Raw genomic sequence first — 12,312 nt, 5'->3', positions numbered from 1 at the left:
TCCATTTCTGAAACACTTTATTTTTTCTTCAAATAACCTCATTAGCCAATATTTGAGTTTAGTAATATAGTATTAAAACCAAGATAATTCTTCATAAATTTAATTACTCCAGGTCATGGGTTAACTAGCATTCCCTTCAGCAGAGCCATAGGCGCCCTGGATACACTATGGCCTGGATTTCAGTTGTCTTAAAGGTTCAACTGTTAAAAGATGTTTATTAATCATAAACATATTCTTATTTAACATAAACAAAATTCTTATCACTCCTGAGAACACTTTTCTGCCAATATATGTCAATATCCCTATTAAATAATTGACTCACTAATAAAAACGTTTACAAATACCTGCTTAACTTTCAGGGAGCTTGTCATATCTCTAGGGATACAAGGCAGGGGGCGCTTCGATGCTACTGTATGCCCACTTTCCTGTTCTTTTTCCTCAGAAACTGTTTGCTTGGATGATGAAGTAATGGAGGTGGGGTATGTGAGAAACAGTATGAGAGAAGTATGCATTACTTACATTGAGGAACAGTGTAATAACATTGTCATTGATTTAGTCTCTCATAACTGGTAAAATACCTTCATATCCCTGACCTCAAAGTGGCAGTACTCGTCCAGCTACCTCAGAGTTGGCAACATCACTCCTCTGAGCTTACACATAAAGGTGAGGTGTGAGGGATTTGTTTTTTTTTTTTAAAGTACTTTGTGTGTATGAATGAATGACTGTCTTGCTCTGTTGCTCAGGCTGGAGTGCAGTGGTGTCATCATAGCTCACTGTAACCTCTAATTGATAGACTCAGTTGACCTATTGACCTTCCCCTCTCAGTCTCCCAAATAGCTGGGACTATAGGCATATGCCACAACATCTGGCTAATTTTTAAATTTTTTGTAGAGACTGGGTCTTGCGGTGTTCCCCAGGCTGATCTCAAACTCCTAGTCTCAAACAATCCTCCTGCCTCAGCCTGAAAAGTCCTGGGGTTACAGGCATGAGCTACCGGGCCTGGCCAGGTTTGAGGGATGTAGAGGTTCAAGTAATCTTTTTAAATGCAAATACATGATCACCAGCCTAATGGTTTCTCAGTTTTCTTGGGATAAAGTCTAAATTCCTTAATTTAGATTAGAAGCCATTCACGATCTGGTCCCCGCTCCTTGTCTCTGATCCTTTTCACCTCCAACCTCACATACATAGAGGTCAGATTGGATTTTTTTTCAGCTTCCACAGCATGCCTTCTTCTAGCCTATGAACCTTCACAACAAGCTGGCTCATTTTGCTTTATTTTGTTTATCATAATACTCTCTCTTACCTTCCCCTTTGAACCTCATCTTAACTCAGGCTTAACCTACCTTTACATGTTTAATATCTATTTACATATTACCCACATATTTGGTTTTAGCTTTCTTTTAGTTTCCTGCAAAATCCTTTGACCACTGAAGTGTGGATGTATTTCCTCTCCTGAGTGCTCTGCATTTCTTCATTCAGACAGCTTACCTGCTTTGTTATAACTGCCTCTTGTAGGTAAAGATGGTCCTGTGAACACCATGGAGGATGGAGGCGTTCCTTTGCTCATTCTTAAATTCTCAACATCCGGTGCAGTGCTTGGTTAATAACAAACCCTCTATAAATATTTGTGGAATACTTGAGGTGTCAATACCTAACGACACCTCTCTTACGACATCTTGTACCCAGGTTTGACAACCATAATTTATGCATGCCTGCAAATAATAGATTGCCTAGAACCACCCCAATTTTTCCCTTTCCCAGAAAAGCTAAAGACCAGCCCATCTAGTACTTGATTTGTTTTTTTTTTTAAGCCAAACTATGAAGAACCCCAAAGTCTTGCGGATTCACTTCAGATTCAAAGGGACAGATATGAGATATGAAAAATATAATAAAATTTCTGTCCGTTCTGCTCTAAAATCAAAATGGATGTAACTTTACGTGACCATGCAAAATTCAGGTATACCGAGAACTTCACCATATTGAGAATGTATCAGGGGTGTCCAATCTTTTGGCCTCCCTGGGCCACATTGGAAGAAGAATTGTCTTGGGCCACACATAACATACACTAACACTAACACAAATGATAGCTGATGAACTTAAACAAAAAAAGCAAAAAAGTCTTAATGCTTTAAGAAAGTTTACAAATTTGTGTTGGTCCACATTCAAAGCTATCCTGGGCCACATGCAGCCTATGGGCAGCAGGATAGCCAAGCTTGCTTTAGATGATTTGGGCCCGCTAAAAACAGACTTAGGTCTTCGCAAAGAGCAATTGCCATAGTGGTGATGAACTCAGTCCCTTCCATTCCCGCTCTCTCTGCCTCCTCCCTCCATCACAATTCAAACTCTGAGGGAGAATAAACTTTAAAGATATGATTAACTAGATTACATTCTTCCAACAGTATATTATAGTTTGTAGATAAACAGTGCTGCCAAGGCCCTGTAGCTTGTATGCCTTGCTATCATATTTACTAAGGGGTTCTTAAGTTTCTACTTGGTAGAAAGATAATGAGATTAAATAAAGTCCTTTTTAGTTCCTACCTTGGGTCAAGATAAACTGGTAAAAATAAAATAAAATAAAAAACTTCATGTAAAACATATCTTTTGTCTTGGCCCCACTTTCACCAAATCTCAACATAATCACTTTTAAATAGCTCTGTAAAAGTCTCTATTGAAAGTTATTGTTTATTGTAAGCAATAGCCCATGACCTCTGAAACTCATCTCTATGTTTGTTCATTGTGTCTTACAAGGTTCTCTTTGTCACTTCCTAGAAGAAAATCCTATATGATTTTAATATCAGAAATAACTGTTGTTGTCCTGAGTGATTCATTTGTTAGTACCTGAAAGATCAGTGGGAACTTGAGGAAATTATAAGTTCCAGCATCGCATCCTAGATCTACAGAATTTGAAATTCTGTAAGTGGGGCCTAGTGATTCTAGTTTTATAAACTCTTCAGGTGATTCCGATGCACACAAAATTTGGGAATCCCTCTTATAGAGAGGAATTATATAATTGACTAGGCTTCTCTTCAGACTTGGCCACTGGAAAGCTTAGAGGCAAATTTGTGGTTCACTGGTAGCAGATGTGTGGAACATTATGATTTTTAGTTATTTCTCTGTCTGCTGTGGGTTTACCTTTGGTTTATTTTTATTTCTATTTTCATTTCACTTCTAATTTAAGTTCTTGTCATATGACATATCCACATAAGCCATCTTAAGTCTTTTTTGAGACATAGCCAGAAACAGGCAGGTAGATAGCCAAATAGAAAAATAGTTATTATACTCAGCTTCTGTAGAGAACAAGGTATTCTTGGCAACTGGTGCAGAGTAAGCACCCTTGGCAAGCCTGGAGAAGGTCGTGCGTGTGTGTGTGTGTGCGTATGTGTGTGTGTGTGTGCATGTATTGTGTGTATGTGTTGTTTGAGGAAGTAGGTGAGAGGAAGTCATACATGTGAATTAGAAAACTATTGTGTTTGTTGACTAGTGAATGACTTTTTACTTTTCCATCAAAAGGCAACTATTGGTTGGGTTCAGTGGTTCCTGCCTGTAATGCCAGCACTTTAGGAGGCTGAGGCAGAAAGGTCACTTGAGGCCAGGATTTTGAGACCAGCTTGGGCAACATAGCAAGACCCCATCTATATGAAATTTTAAAAATTAGATGAGTATGGTAGCATGCACCTGTAGTCCTAGCTAAGGAGTCTGAGGAAAGAACATGCTTGAGCCCAGGAGTTGGAGGTTACAGTGATTTATATGGCACCACTGCACTCAAGCCTGAGTGACAGAGTGAGACACTGTCCCAAAAACCTTGTTTCTACTAAAAAGACAAAAAAAAAAAAAAAAAATTAGCCAGGCATGGTGGCGGGCACCTATAGTCCCAGCTACTTGGAGGCTGAGGCAGGAGAATGGCGTGAACCAGGGAGGCGGAGCTTGCAGTGAGCCGAGATTGTGCCACTGCACTCCAGCCTGGGCAATAGAGCAAGACTCCATCTCAAATAAAATAAAATATAAATAAAAGAAACAACTGTATTTCCTTGTTGCTCTTCATTCAATTCATGGTACATGTACTTGCTAGAAAGCTCATGTGAAACAGTAATGTGGATGATAAAACAAATCCTTACCTTCTTTTGTGCCCTTTCTTGCTTGGCCACAAACCTTTCCACCTTAGTTGTCTTTGTTACCTACTAGCTAATCCCTACGAAGGCATTAATTTACAACAGCTTTAGAGAGTAATTCTGAGAATTCGTGAGAGTGAAGGCCTCCCCTAGATTGTTTTGATATGTTTCCATAAAAGGAAATTCACTTTCCATTTTTCTATCTGTACTACAACCACCCTGCCTGTGAGAATCACCATAATGGGGTTGAGCCTGAGAATTACACTGGTAACAGTAGAGGGTGTCCAGGTTCTTGGCATCTTGAACAAAGAATTGGACAAAATGCACAAAGCAAGTAAAGAATGGAGGGTTTTAGTTAAAAATGAAAATATACTCCACAGTGTGGGAGCAGGCCTGAGCACAGGGGCTCAAAGGCCCTGTTACAGAATTTTGGGAGTTTAAATACCCCGAGATAATTCCCTTTGTTACTTGCCATAAGCCCTATGTAAATAGAGAGGAGGAAGTAAACTTACAAAGTCATTTAGGCATATGCCCTAAGGAGAGGATATTTCCTATTATAGCTGAAGTGTGAACTGGCCTTACATTCCCTCCCTCCAGCCCCTATTTTCCTGCCTCAATACCACATAGAAAAACTATTTGATATATCTATCTGACAAGTGGTCATGTGTTACGGCCAGGCCAGGCAAACCAGATCTTCTTATCTTGTATTACTCTCCGCAGTCATTACCATGAAGAAGCTCCAGTGAGATCAAAATTTGAGACCTCTCAGCTGACCTCAGGGAGACATTAGGGGATGTAGCCCGATGCCACTTTCTGCCTTAGGAATTTAGGATTGAAAAGGTTGGGTATCGCTGCATTTGCTGGGTTTTCACTTTTTTGGATACTTGCTTGTATCATGGTTCCATGCATTCTGAAACACTGTTGGCTGTGCTTCACCATACCAAGAACAGCTTTATAATAATTGGGTAAGAATTGGGCTATTTTGGTCCAGCTGAAAGCCTAGAGCCTGATTAATCTAATGGGGGATATCCTTTAGTGCTCTGTCAGTCAGCACAGTGCTTGTCAAACTGCTTCTAAATTCTGAGATAAGTACTAAGCAAAGGGACCTACGTAAAGACAAGGTCCTTCAGTTCAACCAAACTTCAGAGCACCTGTTTTCTGGAGGTGTGGGCAAGGGCACTGCAGGGGTCTGGAGATGGGAAGGCTGAGTGCTCTCTTTTTGGATAATGATAGTTAATAAGAGCAGCATTTAGTGAGCACCTGGCAGTTAATATACATGATTTAATATAATTAGCTACAATACTAAGAAGAAGAATATAAGGAAAGTTTGATGGAATAAGACCAATTATGTGCTATAAAGATTTGGAGGTGCCAGTGTGGTGGTTCATACCTGTAATCCCAGCACTTTGAGAGGCAGAAGTAGGAGGATTGATTGAGCCCAGGAGTTTGAGACTAGCCTGGGCAACACAGGGAGACACCTGTTTCTACAAATAGTTTAAAAATTAACCAGGTGTGGTGGTATGTGCCTGTGGTCCCAGCTACTCAGGATGCTAAGCAGGAGAATTGCCTGAGACTGCGAAGTGGAGGCTGCAGTGAGCTGTGATCTCACCACTGTAGTCCAGCCTGGCCAACAGAGTGAGACCCTATCTCAAAACAAGACAAAACAAAAAGGATTTCTAAGGAAAACTTTCAGGAGGAATTGGAAATACTTCATAGAAAAGTTGGTTTTTGAATTTAAGGCCGTAAAGAATGGATGAAATCTGGAAAGCTGGAGGGGGATTGGCATACCATGAAGGGGAAACACCAGGAGAAAACCCTGGGAGACAGAGAAGGATTGGTTAGTTTAGGGAAGGGTGAGAACTCCGATTTAAGGGACATGCACGGTAAATCTAAGCAACTCTCGGGAGGGACCTGTTGTGCAAGGTCTTGGATGCCAGGCTGGGCTGAGGAGTTTCTAATTTGCCAAGGGACTGTTCAAGGTTGTGGAGCAGTGGAAAGATTGATGGCAGCTAGCACACAGGATTTAGAGGTTGTTGAATAGCAGCATGCAGACAGGAGTATATTTGGAAATGACTGAAGCCAGTTAAAAGACTTACGATAGTCCAAGAAAGAATGAGTGACGGAAACCTGACTGTAGGCAGCAGAAACTCACAGGATGGGGACAGATCCAAAACTCTTGGTGGAGATATCATCCATGGGATTTTGGCAAAGATTAGGGAGACAGTGACACAGAAGCAGATTTGGGGATGAGTTCTTTTGGGGGCATGTTGAGCTTCAAGCAACAGTAGGAAGTCCAATTAGAGATGCCCAGAGGGCAGCTGGAATCGCCACCTGAGTTTGGGAAGGGAGAATTAGGAAGAATGAGATTTTCTGCTGAGGTGATAGTTGACACTATGGGAAAAGAGGCGATTGCAGAAATGCAAAAGGATGAGATCAGAGGTAAAAATCCTCCTTAGAGGATCTTAGTGTGGATCCATCTGCTTGAAGAAAGGCTTGTCAAGGAAGTTGTTATGTATAAAATAAAAATAGTGACTGAGGCTGGGCACGGTGGCTCATTCCTATAATCCCAGCACTTTGGGAGGCTGAGGTGGACAGATTACCTGAGGTCAGGAGTTCCAGACCCGGCCTACATGGTGAAACCCCATCTCTACTAAAAATACAAAAAATTAGCTGACCATGGTGGCAGGTGCCTATAATCCCAGCTACTCAGGAGCCTGAGGCAGGAAAATTGCTTGAACTGGGAGGTGGACGTTGCAGTGAACCGAGATCCCACCTCTGCACTCTAGCCTGAGCAACAGAGACTCCATCACACACACACACACACACAGACACACACACACACACACACACACACACACACACACACACAAAGTGAGTGAAAGATATCAGGACCTGATATCTTGACCTAAGATGCTAGTTATCAGTTAAGAGCACAATTGGACTATGGAGAAAACAATCAGGTGACATGAAGGAAGAACTGCAAGGAATCAGTTGGCAAATTTATCTTTCAAAACTCCTCATACAGAAAAGACTTAACAAGGAGAGGAGAACCACCCCTGTGATTTTAATAAAGTTTGGATGACAGGCTAGGCCTCCCGATTTGTGATATTTGGGATCACCCTGTTTGATCTTATTTTTATAACTATTGTCCTGAAATAACCTCTGTTCTGTTTCCTCCTTTTAGTTTGTTTTACTCTGTCCAGTGTAATAGGAGTAGGCATAGATAATTCCCCATTAAAATATAAACCTAAATAATAGGTTAAGCGAGATCCACCATAAAACTCATTCCTACACCTAGTAATTTTTCCTACTTGTTCCAGCACTGGAAGTGGATCCTGTATTTTTACCTGGTGATTACCTGGGTAGGGCTACAACCTGAACAAACATTTATTCTAGCCAGAAAACACTTCAAATGGCAAGATGACTCTTTCAATTTTTACTAATCTGCTATTAGCTTAAGCCAGTACACTCCTAATGACTTTCAAACATACAAAGAAAAGTTAATAAATCTGAATGACAGCTATCATACTCTTAAGTCACTAGGTTACTGGCAAATTATGGTATAGAGCATATAATGATTGAGGAAATAACTACTATAAAATACATAGCAAAATATTACCATGGAAATGAACCCATTTATACTGGCCTGAGAGTCTACTCACAGCCGGCTTCTCAGCAAGTGAAAGGGAAGCTCAATTCTGTCCCGCTCCACTCTCCAGCCCGAGAGCATGAATGGCCTTTAAGGGGAATACGTTTCTTCATGGGTGAAGGCACTTTGGCTTCTTCCTGTTTTCTCTAGTGGTAAAACTCTGGAGAATTGGCAAAGGAGATTCTGCTTAAAGATTTTTCTTTTTTCTTTTTTTTTGAGACGGAGTTTCACCCTTGTTGCCCAGGCTGGAGTGCAATGGTGCAATCTTGGCTCACTGCAACCTCTGCCTCCCGGGTTCAAGCGATTCTCCTCCCTCATCCTCCCAAGTAGCTGGGATTACAGGCATGCACCCCTACGCCCAGCTAATTTTGTATTTTTAGTAGAGAAGGAGTTTCTCCATGTTGGTCAGGCTGGTCTCCAACTCCTGACCTCAGGTGATCCGCCCACCTCGGCCTCCCAAAGTGCTAGGATTATAGGCATGAGCCACCGGGCCTGGCCAAAGATTTTTAAATCTTCTAAAGAACCAGATTTTGCTCATTTTAGACTCATTTTCTTTGCCTACCGACATACAGCTCTGAAATAATTCAATCGAGCCATCCAGTAAGGGGTTGCTTCCTGTTTTCTGGACACTAATGCAGGCAGTAGAGACATTGGTGAGAAGGGTTTTGGTGTCAGTTAATCCAGAGTTCAACTCTCTGCTCATTTATTTCATTATCCTTAAGTCATTTAACCAGGTATTTCTGGAGAACCCAGTGGCAGGCTTCAGGTCCCAGTGTTATGGTGATGAACAAGTAGACACCATCCCTGCCCTCATAGAGCATACATTTTAGCTGCAGGGGAAAATTTTTAAAATACCATAATAAAAATCAAAACAAGGCTACAAGGCTTAGATTTTCTGTGTGATCTTTGGCAAGTGTCTTAGCCCCTCGGTTTTCTTCCTCTTCCTCCTCCTCCTTCTCCTCTTCTTTCTCCTCCTCCTCCTCTTCTTTTTTTATTTTCTGAGACAGAGTTTTGCTCCTGTGGCCCAGGCTGGAGTGCAATGATGCAATCTCAGCTCACTGCAACCTCTGCCTCCTGAGTTCAAGTGATTCTCCCACTTCAGCCTCCCTAGTAGCCAGGATTACAGGCACCCACCACCACGCCCAGCAAATTTTTGTATTTTTAGTAAAGACAGGGTTTCACCATGTTAGCCAGGCTGGTCTCGAACTCCTGACCTCAGATGATCCGCCTGTCTCAGCCTCCCCAAATGCAGGGATTACAGGCATGAGCCGCGGTGTCCAGCCTAAGCTCCTCAGTTTTCAAACAGGGTTCTTGGGCATTCAGTTCAATAATAATTGTAAATTAAGTATGTGGTCTGGTATGTAGGAACCACACAATGATCATTATCTGATATTGTTTTAAATTTTACAATTACAGGATTTTGAATTGTTTTCTTCACTCACTGCTACATCCCAAATGCGTAGATCTATGCCTGACACATGGCAGGCATCCAATAAATATGTGTTGGCTGACTGACTTTAAAGATGAAGAGAACCATGATGGCACAAAAAGACAACAATGGAGTTGAAATTAAACCACAAGGAAAATCCATACACTCCTTGATGGAGCCTTTGTAAATTTAACATAACAAAGTGTTTCTTCTTCTTCTTCTTTTCTTCTTCTTCCACTTCTTCTTCTTCTTCTTCTTCTTCTTCTTCAACCACAAGGAAAATCCATACACTCCTTGATGGAGCCTTTGTAAATTTAACATAACAAAGTGTTTCTTCTTCTTCTTCTTTTCTTCTTCTTCCACTACTACTACTACTACTACTACTACTACTACTACTACTACTTCTTCTTCTTCTTCTTCTTCTTCTTCTTCTCCTCCTCCTCCTCCTCCTCCTCCTTCTTTCTTCTTCTTCCTCTTCCTCTTCCTCTTCCTTTTCTTCTCCTTCTCCTTCTCCTTCTCCTTCTTCTTCTTTGAGATTGTGGTCTCACTCTGTAGCCCAGGCTGGAGTGTAGTGAGTGATAGGATCATGGCTCACTGCAGCCTCAACCTTCTGGGCTCAAGCAATCCTCTTGTCTCAGCCTCCCAAGTAGCTGGGACTACTGGCGTGTGCCACCACACCTGGCTAATTTTTAAATTTTTGGTATAGATAGGGTCTCACTATGTTGCGCAGGCTGGTCTGGAACTCCTAACCTCAAGCGATTCTCCTGCCTCAGATTTTCTTTTTTTCTTTTTTTTTTTTTTTGTTTTTTTTAGTAGAGACGGGGTTTCACCGTGTTAGCCGGGATGGTCTCGATCTCCTGACCTTGTGATCCGCCCGTTTCGGCCTCCCAAAGTGCTGGGATTACAGGCTTGAGCCACCGCGCCTGGCCCTCAGACTTTCAAAGTACTGAGATTACAGGCATCAGCCACCATGCCTTGCCTCAAAGTGTTACATTTTTTGGGAAATCCAAGCTAGAAAACAGAATTAGTGCTCAGAAATTGAACTCACTAGCCCGAAGACTCAAATACGTTCTTCTCCATCTTCATCCACTAGAGGGCGTATATTACTTAACAAGTCAGCCTTTCCCAAGCACGGCTGAAGCTGCTTTAAAATGATGATTAATGAAACAACGTGTAGACCTAATGACCTATCCTGTACATTTTGATTTAGGCAGATGATTAGTGGTCTCAGATAAAAAATAAATAGTATCGAAAAGAAATGATCAAAATGTGATTCTTATAGTTCCTCAAACTTTGTAATAGAAGAATAAGCATTAAAGAAATTACATCAATTTCTTTTTCAAACGTTTGTCAAAGTCATTTTGTTTATATCCTAACTCAAGATAATTCAGTTAAAATGTGCTTAAGAACAAAATCATGAATAATATTAACATATTTGAGGACATTACACCAGTAACGTGCCAGCAAGAGTATAGTTTTTCATTTGAAAGAAGCTTAACAGGTGCCAAATAATAATCAAAAATTAATTGCATCAAAATGACATTTGTTTTAAGGGGATCGTTATGTGATGATTTTACTTGGATCATATTTGTCAATCTAAACATTTGTGATGTGGCCGAAAAAAAAAACACAAATAAAAAAGTCCAAAATACCTATTTTTAGCTTGAAACTTGTTTCCAGAGATTATTTTTTACCCTATTTTGGTAGTGGATCTTTAATCATTTAAACCATAAGATACCTCCTCTTTAGTCAGGCAGTTGTTTTATTCACTTCTGTGGGAGGAGGAAACATTAAAGGTGTGAATCGACTGAGATAACATTTGTTTCTTTCAAATTTCATTGGGGAACACTTTAGACTGAAAGGATTCTTCTCCTCTACTAAATATTTTACATCCTTAAAACTGAAATTGTGACTAGTCACCAAAACAGACACTTGAATTGAGTAAGTGTGTCAGAATCTATATTGAATGTTAAATAATTATTTTGTCTCAGGCAAATGCTCATTTATATTCTGTGTAAACCGCTGTGACTTGCTATATATTACCTGTTATTTCCCAAGAACCTGCAAACTACTTGAAATGAGGACTTTAGCCTACTTTTCTATAAGCATGGAATGATTACCATAGGGCTAGAATATAATTCATGCTCAATAATTACTTGTTGAATTATGTTTTTAATACTATAAGCCAATATTTCCCTAAATATGTTCTGTTGAGAATTAGGCTCTCTAGACAGAAGCTGGTAAAACATTACCTCCATGGTCAAATAAATTTGAGGAACTACCTGTTGTATTCTTTTTTTTTTTTTTTCATTCAACAAACATTTATTTAGCTTTGACAGTGTTGGGTGCTATATTGGTCTTTGCACAAACAAGAGAGTATGGCAGAGAAACAAAGAAAGGCCATCTGGAAAAGTGACATCTGCTGCTAGTGTAATATTGTGAAAATAACTCATATATTATTATAATAAATTTTTTCTGGATTTATCATATTTCTCATTTTGAAATGTTTAAATTTTTTTAATTTTTAATTTTTATGGGTATATAGTACATATACACATGTACAGGGTACAGGAAATGTTTTGATGCAGGCATACAATGCATAATAATCACATCAGGGTAAGTGGGACATTTATTACCTCACTTATCATTTCTTTGTGTTAAGAACATTCCAGTGATACACTTTTAGTTATTTGAAAATGTACTATAAATTATTGTTGACTGAAGTAATTCTATTGTGATATCAAATATTAGATCTTATTTACTCTATCAAACTATATTTTTGTACCATTAACCATCCCCACTCCCCCTGCCTCCCCTCTAGCCTTTCCAGCCATCATTCTGCTCTCTATCTCCGTGAGTTCAATTATTTTAATTATTAGTGCCCGCAAATGAGTAAGAACATGTGAAGTTTGTCTTTCTGTGCCTGGCTTATTTCACTTAACATAATGTCCTCCAGTTCCATCCATGTCCTCTAGTTCCTACAAATGACAGGATCTTATTCTTTTTTATGGCTGAATCATACTCCATTGTGTTTTTGTATTGCATTTTCTTTATCCATTTGTCTGTTGATGGACACATAATTTGCTTCCAAATTTCAATAAATCTAAGAGTGAAGATATTGCTTC

The sequence above is a fragment of the Rhinopithecus bieti genome, unplaced genomic scaffold, assembly GCF_001698545.2.
Source record: "Rhinopithecus bieti isolate Rb0 unplaced genomic scaffold, ASM169854v2 scaffold_48197, whole genome shotgun sequence".
NCBI classification, from domain to species: Eukaryota; Metazoa; Chordata; class Mammalia; order Primates; family Cercopithecidae; genus Rhinopithecus; species Rhinopithecus bieti.
This window is presented reverse-complemented; position numbering follows the sequence as displayed.